We start from the raw sequence: 6,863 nt of genomic DNA on the forward strand, positions 1-6,863 counted from the left end.
AATAGAGGACTGGGTTAAGATCTAGAGAGAGAATTTTTTCAAAATGCACTTTCCCCCCATTTTTTCTCTGGTCACTAGATTGTCCTTTTCCGTCATCTTTGTACCGTGATTCTAGGCGCCGTCGTAGTTCAATCCGGCGACGACCACCGGTCACCGGAACAGACTCTTTATTACTCAGGTTTTCGAAACTTTGTGTTTTCATCATGGATGTAAGCAATTTAAGGAATCGCTGGTGTGGAGTTCACGAACCCAGCTCAGCAAAACGGGAAGAATCGATCAAGATTGAATCTAAAATCTTCACGATGAGGTTAGGGAATGACGGTCGGTCTATTTGGTGGGCTGAAAGAAATAGGAAATCGACTTATTTGATGGATTTCGAGAGTGAGGAGGCGCACTGGTTTAATCTTCGAATCAAGGAACTCATTGGATCGATAAACACAGGATCGGTATCTCGACATTTTAGAGGAAGAAATGCAGTCTTCACTTTAAACAGTCTTGCTAACAAACGCGGAAGATATCTAGAGCTGTCTAAATTTCGCAACAATGGCAGAAAACAGATTACCATTGTACCTAGTGGATTAAGAGCTGAAGGATGGATAAATATTTCAAGATCGCTGGATCAGTTGATGACGAGTGGGTACCGGAGGAATTCAAGCATCTTTCATCATGGTGTTGGCCAGCTGAAGCAAAAAATAGTCAATCAAGATAACACACTATTGACAAGGAATTTCACTGGTGGAATGCCAACAAATGAGGAAGTCTTGGTTAAGCAGCGGATTCATAAAAATTGGTATGATGCAATTGTAGTCACCCGAGATAAAGTTAATGTTTCATGGCAGTGTATTGAAGGGGTGCTAGGGAAATCAACAAACAGAAAGGTCGAACTCTTTCCGTTCCAGGCTAATAAAGCTCTATGGTGGCCTTACAACGCGGAAGAAGCTTCTTTCTACGTTAATCTGAAAAGGGGTTTTTTTGAATTTGGTGTGACATTAATATTTGAAGGTTGGTCCAAAGACATTGATACTCTGGACCCGGTGGAAGCATGTTGTAACAGTTGGATTTCAATCAATGGTTTACCGTGGGAGTTATGGTCCCCTGCAACATTCAATATCATCGGCGAACAATGCGGGGGTCTGCTGGCTATTAGTGTCGTCACTCTACATTTCAAGGTACTGGGAGTAGCGAAAATCAAGGTAAAAGGTACTGAAGCAGGATTTATTCACTCAAAGATGAGTATTCCAGTGGCAGGGAGAAGCGTCGACATCAGAATTAGGGTTGAAACATTTGATCCTATTAAATATGACCAGTACGCACGGCAAACCTATGCCCAAGTTCTTGTGAATGGAAAGAAGATTATGGCGGGATGGGGAAACAACAATCTTTACAGGTCATTATCGGCGCAGGAGGCATCAATGTGCAAATCCAAAAAAGGAACGGTGGAGATCGAGGAACCAAGAATAAGTAATACAAGAGTCGCAGAAGGAAGAGCTGAAGTTGACTCAGGGTATCTGGCGGAAAAGTTGAATGAGATGCAGGGGTCCAAAGTATCAAACAACAAAGCACAAGACCCGGAAGTGAAGAGGGCGAAAACAACTCATCCGAATGAGAGAAAGGTCCTGAAGATTTTGGGGAAAATTGATCCGAAACAAACAGAAGATTTCAGAAACTCTCCGGTGGGATCCTTGAACAATGAGAACGCTGATGCACGTGAAACAATGGTTGGCATCGAAAGTACTAATGGAAGCGCAACAAAATGTGATAAATGGTACTACAGAAGATTAAAAAAAATTCCTAATCAAGATAAAACTGGACATATCAATAACAGTGACTCAAAAGGCAGAAATCGCACCAACGAGGGTGGAAGGAGCTCGGGGGATGTGGGTTCGGTTGATCTCGAAGATATGGAATTTGAGGATTCTCAAGATGAATTGCTAGAAGTGGGTTTCGAGACTTTGGATTCGGATAGCTTCGATTTTCAAAGCTCCGATAACTCGGATAAATCAGTCGAAGAAGACGAAGGCTTGAACGATTTGTTCTCAGCAGACAAAGGAAAGATTATAATTGCTGGTGTCACTCCATCGGTTAATACGGCACCTTTTGTGGGACAAGTATTTAACGGTATTCCTTCTTCCTTTCTAAATCATTCTTTTAAGTTCAATTGCATTCTTCCGTCATCCTTTTCAACACTGGGTATGTCTAGGGGTTTTTGTCTGTCTAGGGGATTTTTAGGGAGTCGGGCAAGTGTGGTTGATGAAAAGCAGGGTACCGACGGAGGTATTCGGACAGGGATTGCGGCGGAAGACAAGATTCTTATGGAAAAAACGGTTGAGGTTACTGTTACAGTGGGGAAATAGGGTGAAGGAAATAAAAACTCGAATTATAGCTTGAAGCGGGAATTGAATAGATTGAAAAGTGGAATCAATTACGACAGAGGTTCTTCTTCGAAGGGTCCCAAAATGTCCTTATGAAGATTTGTTCTTGGAATATAAGAGGCGGAGGGAACGTGAGGAAAAGACAATTGGTTAAGGCCGTCATTCAAAAAGAAAAACCAGATGTTGTCGCTCTTTTGGAAACTAAACGAGAAAAGGTGGATAGGAAATTCGTGGCAAGCGTCTGGAAGTCAAAATTTGTCGAGTGGGTAAGTCTACCATCGGTTGGGAGTTCTGGGGGGATCCTTGTGATGTGGGATCCCCGAGTGGTGTTAGTCAAGAATAATTTGGTTGGGGAATTCTCGGTGTCAATCGAGATTACCTGGAAAGATGAGACAACTTGGTGGTTTTCGGCTGTTTACGGACCGGTGAAAGCAAATTTGCGATACTTACTGTGGGATGAATTAGCGGGCTTGAGAGTGATTTGTGGGGATAAATGGTGCCTTGGAGGAGATTTCAATGTGGTTAGGTCTACGGGAGAGAAATTGAACAGCCAGTCTTTAACTACAAGTATGTTGTGTTTTGATTCCTTGATTCAAGAGCTGGAACTACTCGACCCCCCATTATTGAACGCCAAATTCACTTGGTCTAACTTCAGAGCTGTGCCAATTTGTAGTCGTTTGGACAGATTTTTATTCACGGAAGGATGGAGGAATTTGTTCCACAATTTTAGACAAAAGGTTCTTCCGAGAATAACGTCGGACCACTTCCCTATTTTGCTTGATACCGTAAAAATGAAATGGGGGCCTACTCCTTTCAGATTCGAGAACGCTTGGTTGACTCACAGAAATTTCAAAGAGTTGGTAAAGGGATGGTGGAATAAGGGAGGAATACGGGGGTGGGAGGGATACAAATTTATGCGGAATCTGAAATTGATTAAAAAGGAGTTGATCGTATGGAACAGAGAGGTGTTTGGAGACGTGGGAGTCAAAATCAAAGAGCTGAGTAACAAGATTCAGATGCTAGACGAAATGGAATCAAGTGGTAATTGGTCGGATGAGCTTATTTCCGAAAGAAAAGAATTAAAATGTGAGTTGCAGAATGAGTCATTTAAGAATTTCCAAATTCAAAGTCAAAAGGCAAAAGTTAAATGGCTCAAACAAGGGGATCAAAATTCAAAATATTTCCATTCTTTGCTCACCAATAGAAAGAACAGGGCGTTGATAGAAGTGGTGGAGATGGAAGATGGCCGAGTGGTTGATGAGGAAAAACAGATAGAAGACGAGATTGTACAATTTTACATTAATTTGTTCAGGAAAAATGAGGTGCAAGGTGGGAGTTTAGATGAATTGGAGAGGAGTTTTACTGGAATAGATTGGAGTCCTATACAGAGAGTTGAGGCGGAGGAATTGGAGAGACCATTCGATGAGGATGAAATTAAAAAGGCGGTGTTCGATTGTGATGGATCAAAAGCGCCGGGGCCGGATGGTTTCATTATGGCTTTCTTTCAAAATAATTGGGATACATTGAGAGTTGATTTGGTTAAGGTGTTTGCTGAATTTTTCAATGATGGGATCGTAAATGGAATTACGAATGAGACTTACATATGTCTCATTCCTAAGAAAAACGATGCGAGGAGAGTTAAGGATTTTAGACCAATCAGTTTGATCACGAGCTTGTATAAGATATTGGCTAAAGTCTTGACATCTAGACTGAAGAGAGTGCTGAGTTCAACTATTGCGGAGAACCAGTGTGCTTTTATCCAAGGTAGACAGATTCTTGATTGCTGTCTCATTGCAAATGAGGTCGTGGAAGAATACAGACGTAAGAAAAAATTGGGTTAGGTGCTAAAAATCGACTTCGAAAATGCCTATGACAATGTGGATTGGAGATTTCTTGATTTTGTGTTACGTGGCAAAGGATTTGGTGATAGGTGGAGAAGGTGGATCAAGGGATGCGTCTCAACTGTGTCTTTTTCGGTTTTTGTAAATGGAAGACCGTGCGGGAAGATTAAAGGGGAAAAAGGACTAAGACAAGGAGATCCATTATCACCGTTCCTATTTAATCTCGTGGTTGATGTCTTGGGAAGGATGGTGGATGTAGTATCCCGATGCCTAATTTGAGTTAATTATTGGATTAATTATATTTCGGTGGGATCGGAAGGACCGAACAGAGTTCGGATCGTCCGAAGCGGGTTCGGATCGTCCGATCAGGGTTCGGATCGTCCGAAGACAGGTGTCTGGACACGTGGAAGACATGCAGAGTTCGGATCGTCCGATCAGGGTTCGGATCGTCCGAAGACAGGTGTCTGGACACGTGGAAGACATGCAAGGTTCGGATCGTCTGATCAGAGTTCGGATCGTCCGAAGTGTGCCGGATCGGATCTTCCGAAGTGGATCGGATCTTCCGATCGTTGTCTATAAATAGAGGCGCGAGGTTTCACTTTTTACTCGCCAATTCCGAGTGTTCCAGAGCGTTTTAGTCGTTTCTGATAAGTTTCTAGTCTTTTCCCGAGGTTTAGGCACTAGCGGGGAGCTACTGGTTTTGTAGCGGAGCTGTGCTCTAGTTGGGAGCTAGCGGTATCAGTGGGCTGACTACGGACGCAGACTTGATTCTAGGGCTGATTGCTAGGATCTACTGATTTGAGGTACGAAAGTACTATCCGAGATAGCAGGATTGAGTATGCTTTACTATGTGTTGCATGTTTATATGTTGCATTATTATCTGTCATATGATGCATGGTTTATTATGCGGCATTTGCATAATCATGTTGAGCCTGACTATTTTTGAGATAGCCTGTTGAGAGGGTGCTCAGCCCTCGTTTGTTGTGGATGGTTGGACCCCGTTGGCCGACGGTGGTCAGGTCACCGGTATATCCACAGGTTTATTTTGGTATGGGAGCCACCTCCTGGTGCGACGGCGCAGAGTGCTACATACCTTGACGTCATTTACCTGAGCAGTATTTCGTTATACCCAGATCCTGGTATCCAGTACATTTTGCATACATGCATGTCATAGTCTTGTATACTCATGCTTTCGGTGCTGAGCGTTTTATGCTTACGTCCTCGGTTTATCTCTGTTTTGGACACCCTATTTGATGGGGCAGGTCTCAGGTTGGGCGGTCCAGGAGGGAGTGGACAGGGAGCTGGCAGAGGTTGACCTATAGTTGTTGGTATTTGTTCTTGGTATTTAGTTCAATCTGGTTGTTTAAGTATTTTGTACCTACAGATTCGATTGGGTTGTATTACTGTTTTTCCGCTGTTTTACCTGATTCAGTTTTAATGTTAATTTTGCATGCTTAAGTTCTGATTAGTAGGTGATTCTGGAACGGGTCACTACATTTATGGTATCAGAGCATGCATTAAGATTTTGGGATTTAGAACTGTTCTTCTGGGTTTAATCTCTGGTAACTTTTGTAGCTAAGAGATGTCTGGTTTTGACGACGATGCTAGTAGTCATGGCAGCATTGGACGCTGGGGAGACCGCGACGATCGGGAGCGTCGTCGAGAGCATCGAGAACGTCGTCAACACCGTCGTGATGAGCCTCGGAGTTTTAGTATGCATCGGTTCTTGCAGATGGGGCCGAAACCTCTTTCGGGCGGTGAGACTCCGGATGTTGCGGAGAACTGGCTCGAGAGGATGGAGAGCTGCTTCAAGACTTTTCAGTGCTCGGCGGAGCAGCAGATTGATACTCTTGATTTCTTGCTGGAGGGTGGTGCGCGCAAGTGGTGGAGGTCTACCTCTGCACCGATAGTTCAGCGACAGGGTCGAGTTCTTTGGGCCGATTTCCGAGCCGCTTTCATGCTGCTTTACTTTCCGTCAGCTCTTCTGCAGACCAAGGCGATTGAGTTGATCAATCTGAAGTAGGGAAGTTTGTCTGTTGATGAGTATCAGCAGAAGTTCTTTGAGTTGCTTCCATATGTTCCGCATGTCAGTGACAATGCTAGTGCCAAGTATAACCATTTTCTTCAGGGCCTCAATCAGGAGATTTATGATCGGGTTGTTGTCTGCGATGATCCGACATCGTATGAGGGCCTTGTGAACCGTTGTCGCCAGGCTGAGGGCAGTTTGCTGAGAGGTCGAGCCATGCAGTCTGCTCGTCCTACTAGTTCTTTGGGTCCCCGCGCCCAAGCATTCAAGAAAGCTGGATCTACTTCTTCTTCCTCTGGATCTGGAGGAGTTCACCATTTTGGGAAGAAGAAGGGCCCGTGTCAGCATTGCGGGAAGGATCATCCGACGGAGCGTTGTCGCAAGGTTGCGGGTGCTTGTTACAAGTGCGGTGAGATGGGCCACATGAAGAGAGATTGTCCACAGACGGGCGGAGGATCAGGATCTGGTTCTCAGGCTTCCGTTCATCAGAGGCCACAGCAGGGACAGTCTACTCAGGGTTCTAACCTCCGACCGCGTACTCAAGGGCAGGTCTTTGCTCTTAACCAGGATCAGGCGGCTGAGGAGAACGAGAGAGTTATCGCAGGTGTGTTTTTATTATGTGGA

This window comes from Primulina eburnea, unplaced genomic scaffold (genome assembly GCF_022965805.1).
Source record: "Primulina eburnea isolate SZY01 unplaced genomic scaffold, ASM2296580v1 ctg424_ERROPOS1667910, whole genome shotgun sequence".
Taxonomy (NCBI): Eukaryota; Viridiplantae; Streptophyta; class Magnoliopsida; order Lamiales; family Gesneriaceae; genus Primulina; species Primulina eburnea.